The 12521-nt window shown below is 38.9% G+C and overlaps 1 long non-coding RNA gene across 2 annotated transcripts; it reads right to left on the minus strand.

Moving 5' to 3' along the window:
• Positions 1-3341: 3341 nt before the first annotated feature.
• On the minus strand, positions 3342-12313 carry LOC146587763 (uncharacterized). 2 transcript variants are annotated; one of them, XR_014897586.1, is made up of 4 exons: positions 12213-12313; positions 11847-11949; positions 10940-11096; positions 3342-3428 (listed from the first exon to the last, which is right to left on the minus strand). It is a non-coding gene; the product is annotated as an uncharacterized LOC146587763 (long non-coding RNA). The 2 variants fall into 2 exon arrangements; XR_014897585.1 differs by lacking the exon at positions 3342-3428 and having other exon boundaries at positions 9973-11096.
• Positions 12314-12521: the final 208 nt, after the last annotated feature.

Consider the following 12521-nt stretch of genomic DNA (forward strand, 5'->3'; position numbering starts at 1 on the left):
CAGAATTCACCATTTTTTCTGCTTCTTTGGTACTACATCAGACATGTGGCTTGGCAAATTTATCTCAAAAGGAAGCTGTTCCTAGCCAAGGTAATGCAATTAGATATCATCTTGTACAACTGCCAAACTGTTTAGCTTGAAGCAATACCCACCTCCCCAACAGTGCTGAACACAATATGTTTCTGAGAGGGAGAAGAAAAGCAAAAATTCTTGAACAAAAAGAGTTTGCCAGCTGATGGCAGTATTCAAAGGAGCCATCCCTGTCTATTGGCCAATCTGACTATGGGCCAAAAAATCAGGGTTGCAAAATGAACTGAAATGGAAGGTCCCAGGTGAGCGCTGTTAAAATGAGCGTTGTTCAGATCTACCAATCAAATCACTACGTGACTGTCTGAAGCTGTTTGTAGGGTCAGTGATCACTTCTAATGCTATGGAGAATTGTAATAAATTCCAGTAGGCCTGGACACATATTAAAAAAAAAAAAAAAAAAAAAAAAAAAGAAGAAGAACTAAACACCCCCCACTGCCTCATCCCCAACCTCTGCCAATTCTGTAAAAAATGTGGTTTCAGGTAGTTATTCTTCAGGACTCGTGCACTGAATACTTGCCTATGTACATGTATATGTCAGATGTATAAAGAATAGGATCAAACTTCATCATTACAGTCTAATCTGAAATCTCCAGCAGGTTCCAGGACATTTGTTATTTTGGCTAATGCAGACCTCCAGCTGTAAAATGTTTATTTGGCTGTGAAAAGACAATGAAGTAACCAGCTTTGATGGATTCAGCATATTGTTTTCTCTTCCTTTTGGGGGATACTGTGTTTGCCTCCAGCTCTAATGGGGAACGCATCTCTCATTTTGTATATCATAAATAATAGAGACCTAGAATGACTGGCAATGTGTATAGCACAGGGATAAGAGCCATGTTCTGCCCACAGAGCTTTTGTGACAATTTCCACTGCAAAGAGATTGCCTAAAAATAATGGCATAACATGACTGCACAACATTTTAATGTTTAACCTTGCTATTATTTAAATTTGCTAGTATTTTATTCTTACTCATTAACAGTTTACAGATTGAGTAATACATGACACTGGGATTAATCATGAAGTAAAGTGAAGGAAGCAAACTCTGGCTCCATGAACATACTTGGGAAAGCAGATAGAGAAATATATTATTTCCTCGAGTGACCTCTCTAAGACCTCCTTGTGGTGGTTGGTATAAACAAACTGGTAATTGGAAAGTTCAGAATAAATAGAAGGCAGCTTTTTAAAACCTATGTATGTGCTGTGTAAATGAACCTTCCAAAATGAAGCTCAAGTCTATATGTTACAAATCCTTTGCAAGGGGATTGTTTGAATATATTTCTAAGCAAACATTTACCAGTTGTATGAGGGCACAAAGGTTGTTTAGAAGCCCAGAAAAATTTTACAAGGGGAGGACAGAGCCTGGTTTTGTCTTGAGGCTCTGGCCTGAATTTTCAAAAATGCTTAGTGATTTATTTTTATATTTCAGTTTTTAGATACATGTAGAGCATATAGTGCCGAACCCAGGAATGAAATACTGAATATTAAACTCTTTGTTAGAACATATATTCAATCCAGGGAGGATCCAAATAATCTCCTGTGTGAGACCTGGAAGGTTTCTAGGGCTAGGTAGTGAGGAGGACAATAAAGCTTTAGTCACTGAATTTTGTTAATYTCAATGCTTGATGTTATTGTTCAGATGTGAGAATAAGGTACCACGTTTCAAAATAGGCTGTGACATAAAAGGTTGTGGACACTGCCCATGTGAATCTGTGTTAGTGCAGGTTCAAGCTGAAGATGCCATCCTGTAAACACCAAAGCAAGTAAATAAGTTTCAGGTGTGAATATTCCCATAAGGCCTTTGCTGAACAATTCATTGGCAGAGGAAATTTGAGCAATTGCTCGTGAGTGAAAATAAGCGGCTCATATTCCAGCCTTTTTCCTGCTTGTGTAAAGAAGGCCGTGTTTTGTACCAGTACTTGAAGGGCCTGGCACCTAATTCTGGCAAATGATAGTGAGAAGACCATTCTTTAATGAAGGCTTTGTTTATTTCATTAAATGCATGATGAGATTTGCGGATACTTGTTCTCTTCACTAACTCAGGTCTGCACTCCGTTAGCTTTGGAGCTTTTAATCTGGGCTGATTACAAATCTAGGATGAATGTGTTTTTTTAAAACACAACAACTGATATATAAATTTATCCTSTAATATCTCTTTGTGGTTGAAGTTTTATTTGATCATAATAGATGAAGGGATTAAGAGCCAGTTTTCAGAATTGCATAATTCTATTCAGGACTGAATTTTGCTCTTTATAAGTCATTAATGTTTTCTTCTGCGAGAAATGGGAGGGAGGTGAGCAGTTTGACAAGAATCAGTAGTTTTGATTTAACAGAATGCCATTTATAACAGAAAATGGCATCTTCCAATAAATATATATTTTATTAAAGTCATGTAGCTTGACAAATAGTTTAGACAGAGAACTTCATATTTGGTATGTAAGAGAACAACTCCACTGAGATTTGTGTGCATTGCTAAGATTAATAAAATATACTTTATAAAGAAGGGCAATGATTCACTGAATAAAAATAGGCAGCTTCCTAAAGGGCATGTAAACACAGCTATTAATTTTAGGACTAGAGTCTTATATTCTTTATCTATCTTAATCTGAGAATAATGCCATTGAACTCTGTGACACCGTTCAGTGGGTACAAATTCAGCAATTAAACAGATTTTAAAAGTGACCACAGCTACATTTTTGTCTGTGTGTTTTGTCCATCCTTTGAAATCTCTTTATGGTAATTTTACTGTATAAAATATTAATCTCTTCCATTTTAAGCCATCCTCTTCACCACAAACCCTGCTTAATATATTTGTTGCAGTCAGTAATAACAATTACAAAGGAGGCACAGTTAACATACCCCTCCCTTTCTACCTACTTACCTCAGGGTTTTGCAGTCTCGAAAGTGCTCCTTTGTGTGAGTCACTAAAAAGTTTTTTTTTGTTTTTTTTTTTTTTTTTTTTTTTTTCTTCTCCTAGTGTTGATTGTGCTTAAGACTTAGTCTGATGATATACTTCACTATTCACTTGGAGGAAGGGGAATGATTTTTCTCTCTCATATCCTCAGGTCTTGTAATTTTTAATCATTCTCTTTGGTGTCAGAGAGATGCTTTCTTTGGCTCCATGCAGCATTGTGGTGATCTTCCCAACAACTCCTGTCTTATTCCACTACAGTATGCTTCTGTAAGAAGGGTGTATTAATTTTCTTTAAGAAGAAGAAAGCTGCAAAATTTGAGCGGAAGCCAATTCAAGCTGAATAGTATTAAATTTTATTTAATGGAATGCAGTGAAATCACCATCATTTTCTGCTCAACCACTGGTTCTGGGTTTCTGCCTTCTGAAGCTGAAAGCACAAGAAAATATATTTAGATGCCAGTCCTTTCACTTTTGACATATAAACTAAAGGCCCAGCTTACTGCTTATACAGGAATGTTAGTAATCACCTTGTATTAATGAGGTGAGCACAGAAATCACATACACAGTTTGCTGTGATCTGAAAAGATGGATCACTTGAGTGGCTCTTAGTGAGAGAAGTGAGCCTTGCAGCTTCTTCCTATAAAACTAGCTGCTTTCTTTTCTTACTCTCCTCTACAACATGGATGTTTGCATACAGCCCATGGAATAAAGGGGTTCCAGGGATCTATGAGCAGCAAAAAAATTTTTTTCTCTGTGGCAAAACACTGCCTGGAAGTATCTCTGCATCAGAGACCTTTCCAGGCTGGAGAAAACAGGGGTTATGGCAGACTGGATATAGAGATTTGCCTTAATGAAGTWCATAGAAAGCTAAAAGTCATAGAGAACATGAAGAGCATTACAAATTTTCCATTCATCTGCTGACACAACCTAGCACAGATGTGAGCCTTTGCCATTCTCAGCCTCTGGGACGTATTTCCTCTTAGGAGGCAAATAGGAGGCACTGGAGTCTGGTAGCTAGAGTACCTGTCCAGAAAGCAGGAGAGCAAGCTTTACCTCTGGCTTCCAAGAATTTCAACATCTGTATCTCAGTTTGCCCTTCTGCAAAATGAACGTTGTGTATAACTCTCTGCAACTCTTTGTTATTGTGTACCTGATGTTCCTTAAAATATTAAATATACCTTTTAATTCCTTTTTATTTAGATATAACCGGAACCATAGAATTGATATGAAATCTGTAGGGTTTTTCTGATTTCTATCCTCAGCTATTCTATTTATTGTTGTTACAGCTTTTGCAAGATCCTGAATCTCTATTTTTACATTAAAAACAAGAAACCATTAATTAATCCTCATACAATAACCCACCTATCAAAAGAATCAGTGTAGTTAACCTAACTAGTATCTGGATATTTAAACCATTTAATCAAATGCCTAGATTTCTGTGACAAAATCTGTAAGAACTGGCATAGACCTAATGGTAATTTGTCTCCTATTCTTCTGTCTTGATTTTAAACATAAAACAGTGTTATTTGCCAGGCAAGCTCCCTTTCTTACTAATGATTTTCTACAGTAACTACAGTACCAATGTRGTGAGATGTGACTGCTATATCCATCCGGACACAACCTGCGATTGKGAATATGCTGTCGTTTATAAACATTCCTGTCGGTAGCTATCTGTGTGTCTGCCTTCAGTGTTACCCTGTTTATAGTGAAGGCATTTCTGTATGTCTTCTCATGTTACAAAGGCTTATTCCTCTGCATAACYGTGCTCTGTTTAGAAATTGTTTTGAAATCTCCATTTCCCATGTAATTATTTAATCAGAACTGAAACAGTCATCACACTGCTGTACAGCCRTACAGGAGCTATAAGGTGTTCTGAGCACTTGGGACTTATCCCCTCTACACTCCATTGCAGAGAAGCAGACSGAGTACAGATAACTTACTATTCCCCCACAGGGATAAATAGGGAAAATGCAATTTTAAGCGAGTCCCTCTAGCTGTTATAAGGGTTAGCAAAGATTAGACTGTGACTCAGGGCTCCATCCTCCTCTGCCGCAGCTGTACAGCACGCTTCTCCTTCCTTCAGCTGAATATTAAAGCTGTAATTCAATCCTTGGTGGATCAATGTCCTGTTTCTTTGTTCTGGCTTTGCTTGCAAGACAAACAGCACTGCATGGGAATTGTCCAGTGACTTGATTTGTTTGTATGTTTGCTATAGTTTTGTCTGAGTAAAGCTATCCAAGAGGATCCTGTAGCCAGGCTTTGGGCAGGGTGCACAGTGGAACCTACTTTCCCGCTACCACATCCCCATTTCCCTGCAGCATCATGTACCCCTCTGGCGTAGGCTCTGCACCCATCCCTAGCAGCCGAGGAACTGGCAGCCTGAGAAAGGGGARGGTGAGGGAGAAGGAGAGGCTCAGCAGTCCACCCTTTGCACAGCACCTGGGGGAAGGGAAACTTCCAGGACTGGGAGAAGTAGCAGGGACCTGCACCTGTCAAGAGGGGTGCTGGCATCAGTGAGAAGGTAAATAATTTTCTGACCATGAGTAAATCCTGCACCTGCAATGAGGAAAGAGACTGAAACCCAAGGGGCAGCAGGTCACCAAACCTGCTGTATATCCCAATTCCAGGATATATGAGGGGGTTTTTTTGTTGTTTTTTGTCTTTGTTTTGTAAGTCATGGTGGATGAGGCTAGAAGATGGGTGAACTGTCTATGCCACCAATTTGCTTTGCACATCTGAGCAAACTGTTTAACCTTTCATGCTCAAAATCTCTTCTGAAACACACCTATTCTTTGTAAAGCACCTGAATTCAAATTGTTATGACTATTTTATTCAGTCTGGTTCTCCTATTACCTGCACTATGTGAGAAAGAAACAAGATGTATGTCATTGCTAATTATCTTATGAAGTAATCACAATTAATGCCACACTAACACTCCAAACAAATCGAGGGACATTCCTGTCCCTTGCAGACAAACATACTATTAAAGCCACTGGGGTCTTTGGCTAAGTGAGAACCCTAAAACTAAGTCCATATCTTTACTCTCTCTCAAAATTAGGTTACGTCACTAATGTAGGTGAATTCTTTCTGCTTCTTTGTGGTACTTTTTGAGATGACTAGTTTCTTAGTTATTTGTGAGGTATGGAATAGTAAGCACACCTCACATTTTTTAAAAATATCCTTACTTGATAGCCAACARCAATACTTTTTTGTAGGACTGGCTTAATTAATTTTCTGAAAAGTTTCTAGAAGATTTCAAAAATCCTGTTTTGCCTTTGAAGTTTTGGTCTGCTTTGTTCTCACGTATAAAAGTGAATGTCTACAAGCCTTAGAGTTGATAGTATCCTCATGCAAAATTATAGGCAACTCATAATTTTAATATTTTAGAGCTAATTTGCATTTCAGTGAGAGTTAAAAGAATGTAGATATGAAAATTCTCATGTAAGCACTAGACCTCCTATTGCAAAGTTAGCCTCTAGTGACTATGTGAGCAACTCAGTAATTTCATGGATCTAGCTATTGGTGTTTTCTATCCTCTTTATGAACTTTAAATATTTATTGTTTATCCCTTATGACAGTAGCACTTCAGCAAATGCAGAATCCTTTTGTGGTACTAAGTATAGGCAAACAGTGAGAGATGCAGTCTCTTCTCTGAGGAATGTAGAGTTTAACTAAATCTACAGACACAGGCAGGCCAGCGCCAGGGTAAGGAGGAGCACCTTGTGTTTGGTGTCACAGGAGGTCCCGGCACCGGACGGATGCAGGACACAGGTTCCTTGAGCCCTCGGTTAGTGTCACACATGCTGACCTGAGCTCCTCGCTGTAGCAGGCCCATGAAGCCCATGAGGTTAGTTTATGCTGTTATTTCATGCTGTCTCTTGACTTTAGCCTACAGAAAAACTTGTCCTCTCATGCAGAGGATTTTTGCTTGTTAGAATTTCTGAAAATACTTCTATGACTGTGAAAGCTTTTTACCATGATTTCTGTTACATAGTGCTATGGAAAAGCAGGCATGCTGGGTGTGCAGAGCTGTTTGTTTCCCGCAGACAATTTGACAAAGCAGATTAAGATCCAGTGATCTTCAAAAAATACGAATATGGTAAAATGGTGGAGAACAAAGGCTCCTCCTAGTGTAGCTACCTATTGAAYATAAAATCAAATTCAGGTGGAACACAATGGCCATGCCGCATGAAAGCRGTGTGAATCACAGTGTTTGTTGGTGAAAGAAGAAATCAGTTATGTGAAGAATGAAAGAAMTTTTCTTGAAAGCACCAGGGAAATAACTATGGTGTTCAAGTACCCAAAGCTCCTCAGGACCCTGCTTTTTATCTTATCTGTATCTAAAAACTTAACCAAAGTAAATAGCTTATCAGCTTTATTGTACTTCAAACAGTAAAACTCCTTCGTCCCATCAAAACGAGATTAAATATTTCAACTGTGTAAGAACATGTACAGGTAGGATGTTATCTCAAATTTTTATAATGGGTAGCAAAAATAGGAGTACTGTATTGAGACAATGTCGTTCAAAGTGGGTAGGCTGGCTGAAATATTGCCACTTTCATCAAAAAAAAATGTCAGCATACACTTCATTTAAAAATAATCATTTCAAAGCTAAATTTAATTTGAGGGTGTGCACAAATTCCAGCAACAGAAGAGCCACAGACTAAAATAGCAATATAGCCTTTCACTCTCAGCTTGTTTAAGATTTGTACATCTTAGTAGTTGGGTTCATACTGCATAAATTGACCTTTCACTTAAAAATTGCAATCAAAATACTTTATGGTGAGATTAATGAGCTAAAAGTTAATAAAGCAGGAGTGAATCACATTTATGATGTGATTTTTCACTGCCACTGATATTTTTGCCAGTCACAGCATGTGACTGACCACTTGCAGTACTCCTCCTGGATTCAGCAGGGACCCCCACCACTGGACACAGGCAGAAAAGAACAAGCTGGTTTTGTTAACAGCCTCTTCTCTCACAAGAGGTTGGTGAGGGCGCTGGAAAAGGCAAGATGGCTTTTCCATCAGCAAGTCATGATGGAAAGGTTTTGGACAAACAGTATCTCCTCTGCCATAGCTGGCTCAAGCCATCATACTCAGTTCCTCACATTCATCAGACATTTTGGTATTTTCCAGTGTCTATAGTACGGGAACAATATTGCTGGTTACATAGTCATTGGACATTTAAAACCTGGTGATGGGCAGTAGACTCTCAACATGGTACCACTCCAATTAAACATGCCAAATACAAAATATAGCCAAGAGCCGGCACTTCTATGCTAACTCATAATTCATAATACTAGGCTTTTGCCTCCTCTTATGATAGGATGTATGGGATGAAGTGGCCACAGTGAGCTGCTTCTGTCTCCCCACATTATGTCCTTACCTGTGAGCTTAGACAGTGTCAGCATATACTCCTGAGAGCGGTGGCCTTCTTCCACCATCTCTGGCAGTACTGCTGTTCTGCTCCCCAGCAAGTGCTAAAGAAAAGCTGATGTGCCAATGGGATCAGTGATGGTTTTGTGGCATCCAGGGGTGGAGTGGGTGAAGGACGGCTCTGTACTGGTTAAAGTGCCCCGTCCCCTGGGGTCTGAGGGAGGTCATCCCGTGCCCCAGCATTTCATGTCCTGCAGCTTCTGCTGTAGAGTAAAGTTGCTTTAGGAAGAGATCACAGCCCCATAGCAGTATCAGGCTGGCTGGGTCAGGGGGAGGGAGTAAAAAAAAAGAGGAGAGGAAGCTTTGGGAACTTTGTTCCTAAACAAGAAAACTCAAACTCAAGCATCACAGTATTTGGTGGATTGTGCATGTACTCAGAAAGATCTGTGTGGGCCTTTCCTCTTTTTAAAACAACTGTTATTTGTTACTAGTTATGCATTGGCTTCTATGGGACTGTATCAAATACTAGCATTTACTTGAAAAAAAGTGGCGATAGTAGGTTTTATTTACAACCTGCTCTTTTAAATGGATTCAGGTTTTTCACTCCCACATAATAATGCCAGGGCTAACTGAATTTTAAATCCACACAGTTGTCTCCCTGTAATTTGTACAGATCAGGAATGTATGGCTTCCAGCAGCAATTACGGCTTAGTAAAATATGAAACTAATAAATGTCTCCAGTTAGCAGCAAATAGAAGAACTTATTTTAAATAGTAAGAATATTGTTTGAACTCCTGTAAGAGTAACAGGATGCATCTGTAGAGTTATTAATAAATAATTGAAGTGTAAAATTAAATATATGGAAAAAATATTTCCTTTTCTGCTTTCTGATTTAGAATTTAATTTAAACGTTTGGGGGCAATGTTCTTTACTGAAAGGGAAAATAACTTGTGTATGGACAAGTATTAAAAGTATTTGATTTTCACCTATGAAATCTTTATGGATGGGAAAACTTATACATAGGAATAGTTAATCTAACTTCAAAATAGAACAAATGTGGCTTCAGAGTCAGCCTCTGAAAGGTGACTCGTAAGGCAAATCTGTAAGAGTTTCAAGAATGTATATTAAATCATAGTTCCATGAGGCGATCGTCCAGGAATCAGTCTGGTTTAAGGACTAGACTGAGACCTGTTTCTAAAGTATATGAACGCCACTAGTTTTTGCCAGCTGGCAGCTTGAGATGTGAAATATTTGTTACTTTTTAGTGAAAGTACAGCATGCAACAATCTGTGATTTAGAAGGTTAGTGTTGGCAAATCATTTACAAAAACTTTCTTTTGTTTCATCTTCTAAGCTGTTTGCAATTCAGCTGCTGTCCAGAATGATGTTAAGCTTGATGATATTAAGCATAATGGGTTGGGTTTTTTTTAATCTCAGTTTTGATGCATTTTCAGTGTTATTAACTCCAAAGTCATTCTCAGAACATGAAACATTTCTGATCCACTAAAACAGATGCTGAAATAAACTGTAAGTTTAAATGTAAGTAACACTTCTCAGGCTATGGTTTTCTATAAAATCTTTCAAGTTAAGCAGATGTAACAGGCTTCTTTATTTAGGACAAAATGATTCAATGCTGCTGACACAGGAATTTCTTTCTTAAGTAATATAACATCTGATTAACTAGCATTCCAGCATCACTACCTTACCTTGCTCAAGGTCAGAGTATTTTAATTGTTTTACTATATGTGTGTGCATACATTATTATAGCTCCTATTTTGGAATAGGAGCTATATGAATGATGTGTATGATATGAATGATGCCATGGACTGGGGGTCTTGGCCTAAGCGTGACTGAGACAAATACTGGTGGAGTCTGATGGAAAATGTGCAGCATTAATGTGCTGTTATGCCTTGTTGAATTTTGTTGTTGTATTTATTTTGCTCAGAAAGAGAAAACAAGTAATTAGTGAAGAAAGCTCCCAGCTGTGTAGTGTACTCCCTTCTCTCCTGTATACACACAGTCTATTGGTATATACAAAACTGACACTAATGAAACTTAAAAAGATTCTTTTCCTATGTGGAAAAGACTTCTAGCATTGAATGGGAATGAAAGCAATAGGATTCTTTGGAAATCCTACTTATTTGTGTGCTAAATCTAGATTTTAGGTTCTAAAACCCTTTGCAGTTCCATAGGTTTTGTAATTTCTCCATGGGTTTGCTTGTTTTTTGTTTTGCATATTTGTTTTAGCCATTCAGGAGATGAAATCTTGTATTTCTGGAATTTTGAAGACATGCTATTTGTTGCAAAATCTAACCTGTATTAAACCTTCTATTTCTAAACAAGTACAGTTGTAAAACCGTAGCCCAAGCCTTTTCAAACCTAAGTTGGAGGCATCTGATGCAGTATTTAATTGATGTTATGGAGACTCTGAAGTCATATTTCTGAGTTCAATCTACTACCTCTTGTTCATTTCAGGGGGTATTTAATTTTTGTGCCTCTTAGTGTCAATTGAAATAGCCAGCACTGTTAATATTGGCTCCTCATGGTGGCTGGAACACAACCTCAGAGTTTGCTGAAGAGCATTCGACAGCCCTTGGCGAAGAAGTGCGTTGCAGAGCCTCTGAGCAGACCTGTGGTGGGGGTGGGTCAGCATCGCAGTGGTGACGCCCGCTGAGCTCTCTTGCCATGATGCCTCTCCAGGAGTGATGCAGCCTTGGCCTGTGAGAAGGACTGTTGCACTTAAGAAGTGCTGTGAGTCAGCTGACTGCTAAATATGAAATGAATTTTATCTTGTTTCAGAAAAGGGAAGTACTATACCCAGAGAACAAAATGACTTTTTTTGTTGTTGTTTCACAGAATTGCACTCAAAACTCCAGGAGAAACCTTCCTTCATCTAGGTGCCTGAACAATGTATGCAATTCCTCTATGTACCAAACCACTTTTCTTTGATCTGTCTTTCAGTCCACACCTGTGGTGTGCTTTGCTTCCAGATGTGACCCTCTACCTGAGAATCAAAGCTTCTGTTCCTTGCAGAAGCCATAGGAGCCTCCTTCAATGAATCCTGACTTTCTGTACCTAAGTTATGTCCCAGCTTGTTTTCTTGTTTTTTCCCCTCAACATTTTAACTTCTTGCCACAGTTTCTAAAAAAAGGTATTGCACAAGAGAGGCTTGGCAGGCTCAGTGCAGCACCTTTCAGCACCATGCTGTCTCACACACATTCCTTCATGGCAAATGCACCTTACTCTTTCTCAAACTAAAATAATTGTCCACTTAGAGAATTGGCTCTGCACCGCGCCGCAGTCGTTTGCACTTACATCTTTTCTGTTCTCTCATGCTTCTATATGAAAATCTCCGTAATCTGTCTGAAAAACCCCATTGTATTTTAGGTCCTGTCTTCACCTACAGTCAAAYTCAAGTTTATTGTTTTGATTTAGTAGCAAATAATGCAATTACATTGGCGTATTTACCTCTACAAATTATGTCTCCATAAGGGTTTCTAGTCAGAGATGCCTCATGTTCCAGGCATAGCAGGGTAACATCTTCTCTGTGGTGTTCTGTCCTCTTAAAGACCTTGAATACAATTCAAACAGAATTTTACATTTTATTTTCATGGAAGGAAAGCAATTTGGCTTCAGATAAGATGGGAAGCCGATCGGCTTCTGTAAAATGCCTGAAGGTAGCGGAATCCTACCATTCAATACCACCACCGTAGGAACAACTGAATGAATTACCCATGCCTGTTTTTGTAGAGCAGCTTAGAAGAAAATAGTTAGCTCTCTAGTTTAGTGAAGAATGCTTCCTTTATGATTCTTCTGTGCATTTTTAACTATTACCCTTCTGCTCAGCTAGTCTCTGATCCATACTCCTTGGCATCAATAGGAAATCTGCTATTGACTTCAGTGGGATTTGTACTGAGGGCCAAAAGCAGCTGAAGTCTGTATCTGCTGATGTGATAACAGCACTTTACATAACGAGTGTTCGTGCTGCGCAGTAGCTAAAAATACGAGGGAGAGAAGCAGATGCTTGTAGCATATCCTCACTGTTTTAACACCTTTGAAAAGTTTGTGCAAGGGGCTTGGCAGAAGGGTTAACCCATGCCCGCAGTATTACGCCTCTCTCCTGTTATCTAGCAGAAACCCCTC

This window comes from Rhea americana, unplaced genomic scaffold (genome assembly GCF_003343005.1).
Source record: "Rhea americana isolate MKP2758 unplaced genomic scaffold, rheAme1 scaffold_57, whole genome shotgun sequence".
Lineage (NCBI taxonomy): Eukaryota > Metazoa > Chordata > Aves > Rheiformes > Rheidae > Rhea > Rhea americana.